At 42.3% G+C, this 17,345-nt stretch overlaps 1 protein-coding gene and 1 non-coding gene across 5 annotated transcripts in view; one reads left to right on the top strand and one right to left on the bottom strand.

The window, feature by feature from the left end:
• Positions 1-17,345, top strand: part of Tnik (TRAF2 and NCK interacting kinase) — a 374,276-nt gene that overhangs the window by 11,505 nt on the left and 345,426 nt on the right. The window lies entirely within an intron of this gene.
• On the bottom strand, positions 4,473-4,689 carry LOC150068539 (small nucleolar RNA U3). The gene has a single exon (XR_016538547.1). It is a non-coding gene; the product is annotated as a small nucleolar RNA U3 (small nucleolar RNA).

Here is a 17,345-nt window from a genome sequence, read left to right as displayed (position 1 = left end):
TCCTGTACAGAAAAGTAAAAGTTAGGCCTACTGTGGTGGCACATACCTGTAAGCCCAGCAATTTAGAGGTTGAAGTACAGGTCAAAAGATCAAGGCCAGCCTGGGCAATTTAGTGAGCAATATCTCAACATAAAGATTAAAAGAGGAAAAACAAAGCAAGAAGGAGGATTGGGCATGTGTTCAGTGGTGGTGTTAGCATGAGCCAGACACTGCTTTCTGTGCCCAGAGCTGCAACCCATCCATCCATCCATCCATCCACCCACCTACCCACCCATCCAGACATCCAGACATCTAGACAGTAAGATTTTGAATGACAAGAGTCCAAATGCAGAGCTTGAAATATGTGTAGAACGCTTGTGTGAGTAAACCCAGACAGGATGTGAGCAATTATTAAAAAGTTAATTATTAAAACTGTTAATAATAGAGCACACAGAGTGTGATCAATTCTTTAAAAATTGTTGAAATATAAAGAAAAAGGAGAAAAAGCAAAAATAGTTCTATTATTATTTATTTCTTTGAGGTAGGGCTCTCTCAGGGTGGATATCTGGCCTCACACTGATTCCTCCACATCTCAAGTGCTGGGATGACAGGTATATCACCATCTGATAACAGCTATGTATCTAGCTTGGTGTATAGATTTGTCATTCTTTCCTTTTCTTTTTTTCTTTTATGGTCAGAGACCAGAATTTAGAACTCTACACTTCACATTTTTACTCATTGGCTCATGATCTAGCCCACTGAGCCACACGTCCAAACTCTAGTCATTATTTCCTGTATATAGCCAAATAGATAGCTTTAAAAGATTTAAGATCATTTTAATGTATTATCTCTAGGTAGTTTTTTCAATGAGATAATTTAAAAACTCATTCTAGAGAACTAAAAATCTGTGGTGTGTGTGTGTGTGTGTGTGTGCTGTATGCATGTTTGTGAATGTATTTGTGCCAATCCTGGGCCTTGATTGAAGGGAAGTTTATTGCTCAAGGCTAGCAGTCTACCACTTGAGCCTCAACTCTGCTTTCAGCTTTTTTGGTAGTTAGAGATAAGAGTCTCTAAGACTTTCCTGCTCAGACTGGCTTTGAACTGCAATCCTCAGATTTCAGGTCGTGAGTATCTAGATTTATAGGTATGAGCCACTGGCACCTTACTTAAAAATCTATGCCAAAGGAGAACCTCCTTAGGGGAGGGACACAGGGGCACAACGCCGATGTGCCTCTAATATATAAAAGAATATCAAAATGAACTTTAGGAAATGGAAGCTAGAGGTATATGTTGTTTCTGTTTTCTTTTCCTTTTGTTTCATTTGTTTATTTGTCTTGGAGGGGGAGGGGGAGCACAGAAAGAAAGGGACAAAAAAGGTGAACAAACACAGCTATGGCATTCCCTGACATTATGTGGAAAATGAACTGTGCAACTTGTGGGTGAGTTTGGAAGGGAAAAACCAGAGAGTAAGAGAAGGGGTGACATTGTCCAAAAAAAATTTACTCATTACCTGACAAATGTAACTATAACCACTCTGTACATCACCTTTATAATAACTACAGAATTTAAAAAATACACCTGTGTTAGAACTGATAGCAGGATGGAATGCTCATATATTACAGGAATAGCCCCAAAGCCCTGCCTGTAGCTGGGCATCAAGAACTTAGGACCTTGTCATGAAATCAGGGTCATCTAGTGCCTAATGGGACTTGCCTTTGGTGCTGGGTCCCAGTTCTTCTTGAGTATCTTAGTCATGTTTTTAAGACTTATTGCCAAGGTGGTATTTCTCCTTTGAGGTTTTGTATTTTAAGTAACCAGTGTTTTTCTTGCCTGAAAACCTAATAACATATTAGATGAACCATTTTTGGATTAGTAGTGGCATCTTGTGCCATGCGTAGAGGAGATGTTTACATGTCATCTGTCACTCTCTTCTTGAAATCGCTCAGCAAGTATGTTTGGAAGATGTGTGGGAATCCAACTCCAAGGTTTCTATTTTTGAGGAATCAGAGATGAGTGAATTCGTGACTATCACAGATGATGGCAGGATGAACTGGAACGGCTTCCAAAGTAAGAGCCATTCTCAAGTCTTTATTTGCCAGGTGATGATTCAATTAAAAATTTTAAGCTAGAATTTTTCTTCTCATATGAATTAAAGATGTTTGAAGATAATAATGAATGGTTGGGGGTATAGCTGAGTGTTGGAGAACATATAGCAGGCAGGCCCTGGACTTGATACTCAGAGCCCCAGTATAAAAAAATTAAAATAGAAGATGTAAACAGAAGCCAAGTGAGTAAAAAGTTTCTTAATTTAGAGTACTAGCTGCTTCCCACCTGCTTGGTAAGAAACAAAATTGACATGTCTTCATGGTTGTCAGTCTTGTAAAGGTCAGTTACCTGGATTTACTAGATTTTTTTTATAAGCTAATCCTCCCCTTTAAATGCCTATGAAATGATATATGCCTAGGGTAAAACTCCAAGCTTCATATGGACTTGGTTTCATCATTAATTACTATTTTATTAGCTGCCTGTAATCAAGTTACAACAAGTTGGTAGATGGGATAAATTTAAGCAATTACAAACTATTTAAATAATAATAATAATATTTAGCCTTCATAGAGCACTTTATGTCTTCAAAGTGCTTATAGACATTATCCAGTTAAATGCCTCTGATGATAATCTGTATATAAATGCATGTAAAACCAGAACAGAGCAGGAGAAACAAAACCATTTTGGTAAGCATGCCTGTCATCCTAGCTCCTCAGGAAGCTGAGATCTGAGAATGTTGGTTTTAAGCCAGCCGGGTCAGGAAAGTCCTCCAGACGTTTATCTCTAACTATAGTGTGATAGAGCTCTAGCACTGATCAATAAATACTTAGGAACAGTACCCAGGCTTTACATTCAAATCCCGGTACTAGTACACACACACACACACACACACACACACACACACACACACACACACACACACACACACAGAGTATGTATTTGAAAGTTAATGGTAGCCATGGTTTCTATGCAGTGTTAGGGCCACTTGGTTTTGGGATTTGTTTGAATTAATTGCAGTATTAGATGATATATGTCATCAATGCCTCTGCCTGATCTGAGCAAGGACTGCATGTTGATCAAGATGGTGATCCTTAGAAATGCTAAATATTCAACAGACTTAAGATTGGAAACTGACTTGCTCTCTTCCTTTTTGTGTCCTGGCTTCAGATGGGACTCTCATTATTAAAGGAAATGCAGCAGTACAGTGAAGAATGGCTGTACACTGCAAAATTTGATAATTTCTGTCTGAGAATTAAAGATCAAATTGCATAATAAGATATACTATATCTTTATGTATGTTCAGTCTGAGAAAGGTTGTGCTAGATACTTGCTGTGTTGGTGCCTGGGTTATCTCCCCAAAGGTTGTATTATTTAGATAGTGTTTTAGGCCCTTTTCTTTACCTCTTCCTCCCCCACCCCTCCCCTGTGCTGGTGTGGCACCTGGGCTTTCATTTAAGACTGCAGGCCAGTTTTACATTTTGCTTTTTTAATTTTTTTTTATTTTTATTTTTTGTTTTTGCCAGTCCTGGGCTTGAGCTCAGGGCCTGAGCACTGTCCTTGGACTTTCTCAAGGCTAGCACTCTGCCACTTGAGCCTCAGCACCACTTCCGGCTTTTTGCTATGTATGTGGTACCGAGGAATCGGACCCGGGTCTTCGTGCATGCTAGGCAAGCACTCTACCACTAGGCCAAACTTCTGGCCCTTTTTTTATTTTTTCTGTAATTTTATTGTCAAGGTGATGTAGAGGGATTACAGTTACATACGTAAGGTAGTGAATGCATTTCTTGTTGGACACTGTTACCCCTCACCTGTGCTTTTGCTTTCTAACGTTTTTCCAATTAACCAAAATAATTAATTAATCCAGACTGGTGTGTAGCTCCTTGAATCTTTTTTTTTTTTTTTTGAAAGAACACAGTCTCATCACATTGAGAAAATCCACAATGATGAAAGATAATAAAGGAAATTGTTCTTCAGTGGAAAGGCAGGGGAGGGGATGAACTCTGCTACGAAAAAAAGCAATAATTCAGGGCCGGGAGTTTGGCCTAGTGGTAGAGTGCTTGCCTAACATGCATGAAGACCCGGGTTCCATTCCTCGGCACCCCACATACATAGCAAAAAGCTGGAAGTGGCGCTGAGGCTCAAGTGGTAAAATCCTAGCCTTGAGAAAGTCCAAGGATAGTGCTCAAGCTCTGAGCCCAAGCCCAGGACTGGCAAATAAAAAAAAAAAAAAAAAGCAATAATTCAGGTGAGAATACACACCATCTAAAATAAAATATACCACTGATACCTAAAAACATTATAAGAAGTGAAACATACACAAAATAGGCACTAGTACTGTGCAAACTAAGAGGAAGAATGACATAGCAAAACTCTCCTCAACATCTATTCTTGGGCCACAAATGACCAGGAGGGTCTTAACTTGAAACCTGTTAGATATGGAAGGGAAAACCACTCAGACTGTGCCTTCTCCCTCTTCCTTCCCTTAAAAGAGAAGAAGAACGATCATCAATGGCAAGTGGCAGATGCTTCAAAGCAACACCAAATGCCAGCTTCACGCTCAGGAGAGGGCACTGTATATCATCCTCGTGGTTTCCGGTACTCTACACAATCAGTGGAGTTTCTCTAGTCACATACTATAGAAATGATCCCTGAAAGTATAGTCTTAACTCACGCCCCCTACTGCTGCCTTACTCCATGAAATTCACACATATTCTGCTGATGGTGAGTTTCTTTAATTTTTTTTTTTTCAAAATACAATTTCCCCAAAATGTATATTGGCATATATTTTTAAGAGAACCTATCTTATAACCAGATTTATGGAGCATTTCGAACACCTCCAGGTTTTTAAAGACATTGCAAGAATTCACATTAATTTGCATAGAGTTGCTAAACAGCCAGTCACTTGCCAGGTCTTTCCAACCCCACCCTTATGTCCTTAAAGCTTTGTGATTTCCTTATCTGTTTTAACTCCTTAAAGCAATGGATCGCAAAGGAAGATCTCTGGACCAACAGTTGAGGACTATATCTCAAATCCTATCTGGGACAGGCATGGCTTCAATTATAAACACTTGAGGCAGCAAGCAGAACAAGTACTCTGCCTTCAGTTCAAGTTTTAGGTCTTGCTTGTTAGATCTGCTGAATCTGATACTGAGGACTCAGCCAGCAGCCTTTCCATTAAGAACCTCCTCCAAGTTACTGAGATCCACTTGGGACGGAATTGGAATTGTGTATTGAGCAACAGTTATGTGATTCATAGCAGTGTTACGTGAGGAAGATGTAATAATCGAAGTAGAATAAGCTAACAAAGGGCAGAGGCACAGTGTTAAGGAGTGAATGGTAGTTTCACGTTGCTTTTGGCACAGTCATGTGTGTACAGAACTTGAGAATTCATGAAAATGTAGTGAGAATTAGGGACTCACTCACTTTCTCTAAGATGTGGCATCAGAGAAACTGGGAGTAAGTAATCAGTCTTTGGACAGAAAACTCTACAACTTTTCAATTGATTATCCAGGACTGGTCTTTGGTTTTATCAGCAAGTTTATTCAGTGCAGAAGAGTTTATTGCTTCAGGGCAGGAAGCTGAAAGGTTATCCTTTCTCAGGAGCTTATAGGGATTTGAAGCTCCAGGAGGGGTTGACTTTTGCCTGTAAGGTATAGAGAGGGCTGAAAGCAGAGGAGGAGGGAGAAGAGAAGGAAGTCCATATTCACAGTCTTTCATCCCTATTTATATTTGAAGCTTAAAATCCTAATTTTTTTGTGACCTTGAACCAGAAAGGAAATAGGCAACAGGTTAAAGGATTTCCTCTGAGAAACCCCATGAAATTTCTCCCTAAGAACCCATAAACATCCCTTGTTCAGCCACAAATGTGTGACGCATTGTTTATTCAATCCTCAATTCTTAGATTAGCAAACTATTTATATTACATGTCTATTTATTTGGGGGAAGATTGAAGTCTAGTTCTGGTTGTCACAGCGACCGTATTTACAAATGGATAAAGTGTATACATCCAAATTTTATTTCAGTACTGCTGGGAGAGATTTTTTCCTTTTTTTTTGGGGGGGGGTAGGGAGGAACTGTTAGTCCTGGGCTTGAATTCAGGGCCTGATTACTGTCCTTTAGCTTTATTGTTCAAGGTTAGTGTTCTACTACTTGAGCCACAGCTCTCTTTTGATCTTCTGGTGGTTTGCTAAAGAGAAGAGTCTCATGGACTGTCCTTCTTGAGCTGGCTTCAAATCACTATCCTGAGATCTCAGTCTCCTGAGTATCCAGGATTACAGATGTTAGCCAGTGACACCTTGAGAAAGATACTTTTTGACAAAGCAAATCCAAGACTTCCCCTTGGAAGGCCTTTTTTAAAGGGAAAAGAGATGGTTGGATAATTATCATTAAGCTAGATATAAAAATTATTTGGGGCTGGGCATAGGTGGCTCATGCTTGTATTCCTTCGAAGGAAGGCAGAAAAGTTCCCATAAGACTCTTGTCTCCAATTAACCACTCAAATATACCTGAAGTAGCACTGTGGCTCTAGTGGTAGAGCTCTAGCCTTGAGCATAGAAAAGCTTCAGGGACAGCGCCCAGGCCCTGAGTTCAAGCCCCACAACCGACCAAAATGGTTAAACGTAGTTAGGTTTTTCACAATATTGATAAGTCCAATATGCAATATTGTTATCTTTAATTACATAGATCCTAATGAGCACTGATGACTACCGCCTGCCTGTAATCTAGCTAGCTACTCAGGAGGCTGGGATCCAAAGATTCCAGTTTGAAGTCAACCTAGGCAGGAGATCCTTATCTCTAGTTCACTAGCATGATTGTGTGGCTCAAGTGGTAGGGTACCAGTCTTGAGTAGAAAAGCTGAGAGAAACAGAAGGGAAGAAGGAGAGAAAGAGAAAGAGGGGGAAGAGAGGGAGGGGAAGATGGGAAGGAGAGGCAGGGAGAGTTCTGAGTTCAAATCCTAGTACTGGCACAAACAAAAACCCCACAAAGTTATCAGCTCTGTAGAAGCAAGGCAGTTCAGCACCTTAACTATTCTGCCTGGGACCAAGATGGGTCAGATTTTTTGACGCCCTTTGGTGCTGGAGATACATGGGCTTTATTTAAGAAAAATGAAATTGAGAGGACTTATCCCAGCCCTCTGCTGGATTCCTCTCCCACTGTTAAAATAATATTATTGGCTTCCATTTGTGTGGTCCTGGTGGCAGGGCACTGTGGGTTTTCTAGCTCTGGGCTCTTCCAGCTGGAAGCAGGCCTCCAGGGAGACAGTGACTCTGAGACGATGGAGCCCTTGGTTTTGATGCTGTTATTCTTCTCTGAATGACCTGCAAGATCCTTGCCAAGTACTGCTCTTCCTAAAATTCCTCCCTGCCCTCTTGTCTTCTGATGGGTCCCTCTAATTCCAGCTGCAGCCCACTACAACTCTAGAAATAGGAATGATGGCAACACTGCATGTTCTCTTATAGCTTTAAAGGTGCAACTTGTGTGGCTGTGGTACTCATCATTTTCTTGAATCCAAGCAGCCGTTATTTTGGAAGGAGGGCAGATGGTAAAAGTGTGAACTATGGAAGTCTACACATTTTGGGGAGAGAGATATGAGAGGAAGAAGGATAAGGGTATCTTCAAATCTTCCTAACCCATCTCAGTGATGTCTTCGTTTTCCTTGAGTGACTGATAATTAGCTAGGGAAATCTCCTGGAACCTGTCCAGCTGCGGCTCTAAATCTCCCTGTAACTGATTGAACCAGAAAAAGTATTAGTGTAATTATTGTGGGTTCTCACTGCTAGGGACATAAAGTTCTCCTTCCCAAAATGAAGTTCCAATGTGAATTATCCAAGCTCAGCCAAATGCAGAGGGCATTTGGAGAAAAGTTTCAGAGGTAGAGTCAGATCTCACGTTCAGGGTGACTTTCTAGGTTGGGTGTGTGCAAAGAAGAGCAGGAGAGCTTGCTGTCCTCTGAGATCCCAATCACCTTTTAATTTGTGTTCTTGTTTGCAAAAGGTATCTTGGGTTTTCCCAGGCACAGGAGCTTTCTTGTGACTCTTGTCCCCTGTGACCTAGTTTGTTTCTTTTTCTTTTCTCAGAGCAGGGTCTCTATTTTATATCTCTTCAACTGATACCATACATAGTGCATCCGATTTCAAGAAATAGTCTTAACTTGTGGTAAGTTGCCCCTTGTTTTTCCGTATTTGCAATTATGATTTTCGTCTCCACTGAGAAGAAATGAGGGCAAACTATTTCTTGTGCCAAGCACATTCTGATGTGTCTTCCTAGAGCCTTGATTGCCTCCCTTTGATAAATATTTTGGCCAAATTTTCTATGGTCATTGGTTGAATGGCTCTACATTTTGCTAGTTTATGATTTTGGGGCTGATTTCAAATAGACATCTCTGATACTTTTAAAAAAATAATTTGACATATACGAAGAAATTATGAGGCCTCACGAACTGTATGTACAGTTCACAGATCTGTACACACCAACATTTCATCACACTATGATCCATCCAGGATCCATATAAATCTGAATGTTGAGCATGTACACCAAGTCTTTCATCCGACTATGATCCATCCATAATTCATATAAATCTGAATTTCAAGTGTGGTATCCACTTCATGCGTTGTCTGTGGGATTGGATATCGGCTTTGGAAAAGAGTTGGTCCAAGGACTGCTGGTGTGTGCCTGTAACTCTGACTGCTCAGGAGGCTGAGATGTGAGGATCATAGTTCCATGTCAACCCAAGCAGGAGAGTCCAAGTCTTTATCTCCTGGTAACCAGCAAAATCCCACACTGGACTGGTCGAGTACCATTCATGAAAAAAAGAAAAAGGCAAGCAAGAGTACAAAGTTTGAGTTCAAGAACTAGTAATGGTAAAAATAAATAAATAAATAAATAAATAAAAACAAAATGACAAAACCGTTGGGCTGTTTCTGAGAAGCTTGAACAGTAATTTACTATGGAGTAGCAATTCTACGTATGGCTATCTACACAGGAGAACTAAAACAGAAGGCCACATAAAACATGGTGCACTCATGTTCATAGCATGTTTATTCACAGTGGCCCCCAAAGTGGATAGAACTCAACTGTCTGTCAGCTGTTGAACAATAAGTAACACAATGTCTCCATACAATGAACTGCCAGTGGGCATTACAAATGAATGCAATACTGGTACTTGCGACAACATAGAAAAACCTGCAACATGTTATGCTAAGTCATGAGACAGGACCTTTCCAGGCAAGGAAACAGGAAAGCAGATGATGAAGATAGAAAATAGATGACCAGCTGGCTAGGGCTAGACCTGACAGCAGAGAGTGATCATATACAGGTAGAGTCAATCTCTCTGGGGTGTTCTAAGAATTGTGGTGGTGATAATCTAGGTGAATTTGCTGGCATGTGAATTATACCTTAAGAAAGGTATTAACATACACTCTGCCTGAGACATTGCAGTAGAGTTAGGCCAGCTCCATATATCACAAGAGTAGTTTGTCCATTGAGACCCCAATATGGTCTAAGAGGTCTGTATCTCTAACTCTGGGATGGGGGGCTTTAGTCTGTCTTCCCCTTTCTATTTACCTCACTGTATTCTCCATTCCAAGGGCTTGCCACACAGCAGATGAATCATCATAACTTCCTTCATGCTAAGACTTCAGAGCACCCTCCCTCTACACAAACAGCTTGGACTTTGGAGCCAAGACCTTGTGGGTTGGGCCTGTCTGAAATCATTTCTTTCCAGCTCTTTCTACTTCCTCAGTGTTCTCAGCTTTTTCTCATCTCTGTCTGGAATTCTTCTTCAGACCTGAACAGTGAGGGACCATCTGTCTCCTGCCCACCCCACCTCCAGGAGCCTGCAAGTCACACAAAGCCAACTTCTATGTATATCTTTTTATTTACAAAATGAACAGCTTCTTGTGCTCAGAGCCAGAAGTTAAAACTGAACTTAGCAAGGCTGTCTACAGTGTAACTAGACCCTACTTTATTTTTATTATCAGTTTATTTATTTATTTTTCTTTACCATATCAACCATCATCTCCCCTGTCTGCTTCTACACATTCATTTTGGTGTTTTCCTAATTGAGTTGTTGAGTTCAATCTGTTGTAGTCAATCGACCCTTAGAGAAAAGATCATGTAACATACAGTCACCTGATCCATACAGTCACTAGGCATCCATTTTGTACATGTGTGCATTAGTCCAAGCATGGAAAGTATTTTTTTTCCCCAATCTTGGGCTTGAACTCAGGGCCTGGGTGTTGTCCTTCAGTTAGCTTGCCTGCCTGCCTCCTTTCCTTTCCTTTCCTTTCCTTTCCTTTCCTTTCCTTTCCTTTCCTTTCCTTTCCTTTCCTTTCCTTTCCTTTCCTTTCCTTTCCCTTCCCTTCCCTTCCCTTCCCTTCCCTTCCCTTCCCTTCCCTTCCCTTCCCTTCCTGTCTGTCTGTCTGTCTCTCTCTCTGTCTGCCTCTCTGTCTGCCTCTCTCTCTCTCTCTCCCCTCCTCCCTCCCTCCCTCCCTCCCTCCCTCCCTCCCTCCCTCCCTCTCTCTCTCTCTCTCTCTCTCTCTCTCTCTCTCTCTCTCTCTCTCTCTCTCTCTCTCTCTCTTTCTCTCTCTCTTTCCCAGTCCTGGGCTTGAACTCAGGGCCTGAGCATTGACCTTGGGTTTTCTCAAGGCCAGAGCTCTACCACTTGAGCCTCAGCACCACTTCTGGCTTTTTTCTATATATGTGGTACTGAGGAATTGAACCTGGGTCTTCGTGCATGCTAGGCAAGCACTCGACCATTAGGCCACACTCCTGGCATCTCTTGGTTTCTTTTTGAAAGGCTGTCACTCTACCCCTTGAGCCACAGCTCTGCTTCTGGCTTTATGGAAATTCCTTATTGATGAGAGTCTCATGGACTTTCCTGCCCATGCTGGTTTCAATCTCAACCCTCAGATCTTAGCCTTCTGAGTGGCTAGCATTTCAGGTGTGAGCCACCAGGGCTGCCTTGTAAAATGTATTGTGCGTGTGTGTGTGTGTGTTGGTGTGTTGGTCCTGGGGCTTGAATTCTGGGCCTGGACGCTGTCCTTGAGCTCTTCAGTTTAGGGCTAGCCCTCTACCACTTTGAGTCACAGCACTTCTTGTTTTCTGGTGGTTAATTGGACATAAGATTTTTAAGTTTTATGCTCACTGCTTCAGTGAGCATACAGGCTATAAACCTATATAAGATTTGACTACAGGCATTTTAATTTGCAAACTTTAGTAATTCATTCCTGGGACCCTTGGATCTGTACCCCTGGATACCCACAGGCATTGAGGAACTATGATGAATTGTAGGTCCTCACATTTGATTCTCTGGTCAAAGTCTCTTCCTCATTTCTTAGTCACCTTCTATTAAGTAGGTGTACCACTGTGGATTAGCAGGGGAGGAAGGAGGTAGCAGCTGTGCACACAAAGAATACAGTTTCCTTGGCCTTACCCTGAACCCTCCCCCCTCTTCCTATCTTTGCTTCACCATGTCTGTCAGAGACAGCTAGCTATTCATTTTGTACAATTTAACTGCACTTTGTTTACTGGTCTTGTTCATGAAGTCCAGCGCCATTTTCTGTCTCTGCAAGCATTCTAGGAAGACACAATTCTCTGAGGAGTTGTGTTCCCTGGAGAAAAGGAACTTTCTAGCTTGGTGAGAGCAGAAGATCCCAGCTTAGAGGTGATGGTGGAAGAACAGATGGATGGCTAAAAAAAGCAGTAACCACCCTGGCCAGGGGCTGGAAGCTTCTGGTGGTGGGGAGTGCTGGGCAGGGGGACAGACAGGCCTTAGGAGATTTCCAGAACAGGGCCTGCATGGCTTCTCCCATGTGTCCCAACTTGGGTGAGGTAGGACCAGGTTGGTTCTTCTTTGGAGCAGTTGAAGCAAAGGGTGGAGTGTTCCTGAAACCAGTGGAGCCTGAACATGTACATTAGTTTTGAGGGGCTGCATGTACCCGGTGTGGCAGGTTGGCTGAGGCTGAGACTCTCCATCTTGGTTTGAACAGGACTATTACAAAGGAGTTTGTGGTCCAGGATTTGTGGCCCTCAGTTTTATAGGTCCCAAGTCCTCGATTACATGAATGTACAGGTGTACTTGGAACAGATACATAGCATACTTTATATAGTAATGTTATTAATAGTGATACTAGTAGCACCATAATTATAATGATTATACATGCATGCATGTGACCCAGTACTGGGGCTTGAACTCAGGGCTTAAGCACTGTCCCTTAGCTTTGTGCTCAAGGCTGGCACTTTACCATTTGAATCACACTTCTGCTTCTGTTTTATTTTTGCTTTTGTCGATTGGAGATAAGTAATGTAGATTTGGCTGCCTGAGCTGGCTTTGAACTGTGATCCTCAGATCTCAACATCCTGAGTTGCTAGGATTTCAGGTGTGAGCCACTACTGTCTGGCAAACCAGTTGTTTTAGTAAAAATGCAGCTACATTGTATAACATGTACTATTCTCTTGGTTTTTACTGATATATGGAATCCTAAGACATAGATTTAGTGACTTAAAGGTTATGGAACTTGATTTTGAACCTGAGTTGGTCTCATTTTTCAATCTATGCAATTTAGGTTCAAGTGGTTGAGTACCTATCTAGCAAGAGTGAAGGAGTTATGAGTTCAGTTCACAGTAAAAATAAGTTTAGACTCAGGGCCTCTTGTTCTTACTTGGCTTTGTCACTCACTGATGGCAATTTACCATCGATCCATGCTTTCACTTCTTGCTTTTTGCTGGCTAATTGGAGATAAGAATATTGAGGATTTATGTTGCCTACCATAGCTTCAAACCATGATTCTCAGATCTCAGCAAAACAGGTCTGAGTCACTGGCTCCTAGCACTTCCCACTCTAGTAGAACTCAAACACTTCCCTGATAGTTGCCTTGCATCTGTTCATTGCCAACTCTCCAGGGAAGTGTGTTCTTCATTTTGGGCGACTTTGTACTTTGATAGTTTTCATTGGAAATATGCTTCAGGACTTAAATGAAAGCAGGATTAAGCATCAGGTCAAATCCCTATCCCACCAAGGGAAAATTATTTACCTGAACAAACCCCCATATTGTAGTTTCTAATCCTGACCAGCTCACAAACACTACAGTTCCTAAGATGCCTTTTTATGCAAAACGCTCAGCTACAGTTATTAATTGTCATCTAAATCCTCTGGCTAACAGTATTATTTTTTTTTGTCTTCCTCTGGTCATGTATATATTGTTTTCTTTTAAAATTATCTTTAAGTAGTTGTTCAAAGGAATCACCATTGAAACAAAGCAATTTATGAATACAGTGTATCTTGATCAATGTCATCCCTTCCAGTATTCTTACCAGTCCTTCCCCTTACCTCACTCTTCTTAATTGTGTTAGAATGTACATGGGATTCTTACCTGCATTTTATCCCACTTCTCTTCATTCATTTACCCTGTTTACCTTGATCTGGTCAGATTTTATAACATCCCATTTGTTTAATTTTAGCCATTGAAGGACATGCATATTGTGTGGCATACATTTATGACCTCTTTTGGGGTCTCTTATTTTGTCCGAGTGGAGAGACCTCTGTAAATTTTGTGTGTTTGCAGCCTTTGAAGAGGAAGGAACTGTGACACCAGGAAACCCAGCTGAGAGGAGGTGTGGGACTTCTGAGAAATTGAGGGCTGGTGTCACCGGCAGCTGTGGGACTTAAATTTGGCATTGTTAGAAAGCTAGGTTCCTGAAGTTCTAAGCAACATGCAGAAAGCCATCCAGGGCGATGGCTTGGCCTTCTCATGGCTTCTGTGTCTTCGGGTGTACTTGAAAGTGGTTCATTAACCCAGCACACTACACACTTCTTGGTAATGAAGGCTGAACTTTCCCTGGTGACGGGGGGATGTTCTCACTCTTGTTAATTGAACCCCCAAAGGCACAGCCAGAGAGGCAGTATCCGTAGAAGCTAACAGGAAGGCAAGGAGAGGGACTTGGTTCTCCTTGGGGTTGGGGCAGCCAGGGGATGGACAAGAGCCAGGTGCTTAGCTCTCAGCATCCCTTACTTTGCTTGACATCTGTCACCTGGAGTACATGGTATGTGCTCAGAGTTCTATTGAATGAATCCTAGCTACTCAGGAGGCTGAGATCTGAGGATCACCACCCAAAGCCAGCCCAAGCAGACAAATCCATGAGATTCTTATCTCCAGTTCATCAGCAAAAGCTGGAAGAGGAGGCATGGCCCAAGTGGTAGAGCGCCAGTCTTGAGCAAAGAAGTCAAGCGAGAGTAAGAGATCCTGAGTTCAAGCCCAAGTACTGTCACATCAAACATACAAATAAACAAGCTGAATAATGTCCAAGAAGCCTGTGACAAAGATTCTCTCTCCCTAAATCCAGATCATCAAATGACATTCAAAGATGGTGGACAGCAGATGGCTCAGAGATTTGAGTTATGGTACAAGAGTTAAAAGATGAAGCTAGCATGGTAGAGACTTATCTTCCTCCCTGGCTACTGGGAGAGCAAGGCTGGTCAGGTCTGGGACAGAAGGAGAGGCCAAACCATTCCTAGGATGGTGTGTAAGTACTGCCCATCGAATGGCTCTAAACCTCAGAGCACCTCAGAGACAGTCACAGCTATTAGCTCCGAAGCAGGTCTTGGGGGCACAAGGTAAAAGCCCTTTTTCTCTGTCCATGCAGACACTTAGGGATTTCTTTGTGTTATTTTTAGTGTGTAAGTATTGATGCACATCAGTGAGTGCTCACTGGCTCCTGCGGTCACTTTCCATCTGTAGGAGGAGAAGGCCAAGCCAGCTTAATGGCATTCCTGGAACAGAGCAAGGTGGAGGGGAGGTATTCTCACTGTGTCTGCAGAAGTCAATTTAGCCTGTCACCCTGTCTCCCAGGGCCTCTAATAGGTCCCTCCTCCTAAGCTTGGGGACCATTTTTCTTTTAGCAAATACTGTTGGTTGCACTTGCCAATAATCAGCCATGATCTAATGAACTAAGGCTTTATTGGATAGAATCTTTTCATTGGGTAGAATCTCTCTCCTTTCTCAGGTACTAATGAGTAGAAATTCCAGCTATAAACATAGAATGAATAGGTTCCAAGCTTTTATAGGCTTTGGGGCAGTTATAGAAGGAGGAGGACTTGGCATGGATGCCACTATATTTGATTTAATTATTTTGAGATGACGTGAGATTCCCAGCAAGCTGAGCACATCATGTGTAAGGGTTGGGGCAGAGGAGGGCGAGTGCATCAAGAATACCCCGTGAGGGACAATAGGGGGCCAGGCAAGGTGGACAAGGTGGATGCCTTGCCTACCCATGCTACAATGTTCTGGCCTTCAGTCTGTTTCCAGTCCTTTGAAAATCAGAGTCAGAATGAATGCTGATGGCCCTGCCATCTGGTTAACATGCTCCACCGCTGACATTGGCAGGGAATTTAGCCATCATAGTTTTGGTAATTTCACCTAGAGCCCCTTGGATGAGAGGTGCTCGTGAGATCTCATTTTTTTTTTTCCAGAAGAATGACTTAGAGATCCCATCAAGGTCAGACTGTTGATACAGCTTACTAGCTTTCCAGTCTGGGTTACGTGACAAAAAAATCTGTATGCTTTCCATACACTTGTGCAATGGAGATAATCTTATTACCTGTTAGGATTATTGCTAGAACTTACCAAGACTGATTTTCATGTAAATGCCTTGCTATTGTGTTTGAGTATAAGTGGGGTATATTTGGGCATAAGTAGGAAATATTTGGGTATAAGTTTGGGTATAAGTAGGTTTTCAGGTTGTTGTTGGTGTTTTTTTTTTTTTTTTTTCTGGTTCTGGGGCTTTTACTCAGGGCCTGGGCACTGTCCTTGGGCTTGAACCACAGCACCACTTCTGGCTTTTTCTGTGTATGTGGTATGGAGGAATCAAACCCAGGGCTTCATGCATGCTAGGAAAGCACTGTACCACTAGGCCATGCTCCCAGCCAGTTTGCAGGGTTTAACTTCTCTCTTTAAGAAGCAAGTTCAAGAGGCAAGTTCACACCTGTAATCCTAGCTAGTCAGGAGGCTGAAACCTGAGGATTGATGTTCAAAGCTAGCCTGGGCAGGAAAGTCAGTGAGACTGTTATTTCCAATTAAGCCCTAAAAAAGCAGAGTGGAGCTGTGGCACAAGTAATAAGAGAGATAGGTTGGAGTACAAAAGCTCAGTATCAGTGTTCAAGCCCTAGGACTGGCACCAAAGACAAAACAACAACAACAAAAAAATACAACAAGCAAAACTCAAGTGTGGTGGGTGAAGGAGATATAAAATCAGATACATTCAGTAAGAACACCAGGCTAGGTGGTAGTTCTTGCAGGGAGGGGAAGATTAGAGGGGGGAGTATACCAGGAAAGGTGGGCCGTGGGGCCTGGCAGAACTCAGTGAGCCCCAGTGTGGAGGTGAGCTGTGCCACAGTCATGTGAAATATTGACCTGGAGGAAGTGGGAGCTGTTCATAGAGGTAGCATTTGCATCTCTGCCATGCTGTTTTGCTGCCTGCACCCCAGAGCAAACTGTGTCTCTCCATGCAGGGGTTGAGGCATCATCTCTGTCTTTCCCCCCCTACTCCTTTATGCTTCCAGGATTTCCATCTTCCATCTTCTTGGTATAGGGTCTGGAAAAATCATATATGTGAAGGGTTATTTATTAATAAGCAATATTATAGTATGTAAGAAAATTGGGATATTTTTTCATCAAGCAGGTAGAATGGGAAACAGAAAATATTTAAGAACCCTTGTTTCTGTCTTTGCTAATCTATTAATAAGACATGTCAGGGAAGACAATGGATATTCACTCTGAAATCAGTCCCATAAATGGCAAAAAGGCATTGGTAAAATTGTTCTTTTATTAAAAAACATATTTTCTTTTTTTTTTGGGGTACATGTACTGCGTCTTGAACTCAGGGCCTCATGCTCTCCCTTGGCTTTGGCTTGCGTAAGGCTGGTGTTCTCCCACTTAAACCACAACCCTCCTTGGGGCTTTTTGGCTGATTAGTTGGAGGTGAGAGTCTTCTGCCTGGGCTGGCTTCTAATGGAGATCCTCAGATTTCAGCCACTTGGAAAAGTAAGATTATTGGTGTGAGCCACCATGCCTGGCCAGAGAGAGAAAGGAGGATGGAGGAAGAGGAGAAAGGAAGAGAGAGAGAGCGAGAGAGCGAGAGAGAGAGAGAGACAGAGAGTCAGAGAGAGAGACAGAGAGACAGAGAGACAGACAGAGAGACAGAGACAGACAGACAGACAGAGACAGAGAGAGGGAGGGAAGATCTTAACAGACTAGAAATAAGGACATTCTTCATGACCTTGGTAGAGCTTGAATCATAAAACCGGCAGTCAATCCCATGTCTTA

Source organism: Megascapheus bottae, chromosome 1, assembly GCF_031878675.1.
Source record: "Megascapheus bottae isolate mThoBot1 chromosome 1, mThoBot2.hap1, whole genome shotgun sequence".
NCBI lineage: Eukaryota > Metazoa > Chordata > Mammalia > Rodentia > Geomyidae > Megascapheus > Megascapheus bottae.
The sequence above is the reverse complement of the archived record's forward strand: the minus strand, read 5'-3'. Positions and strand labels throughout refer to the sequence as shown.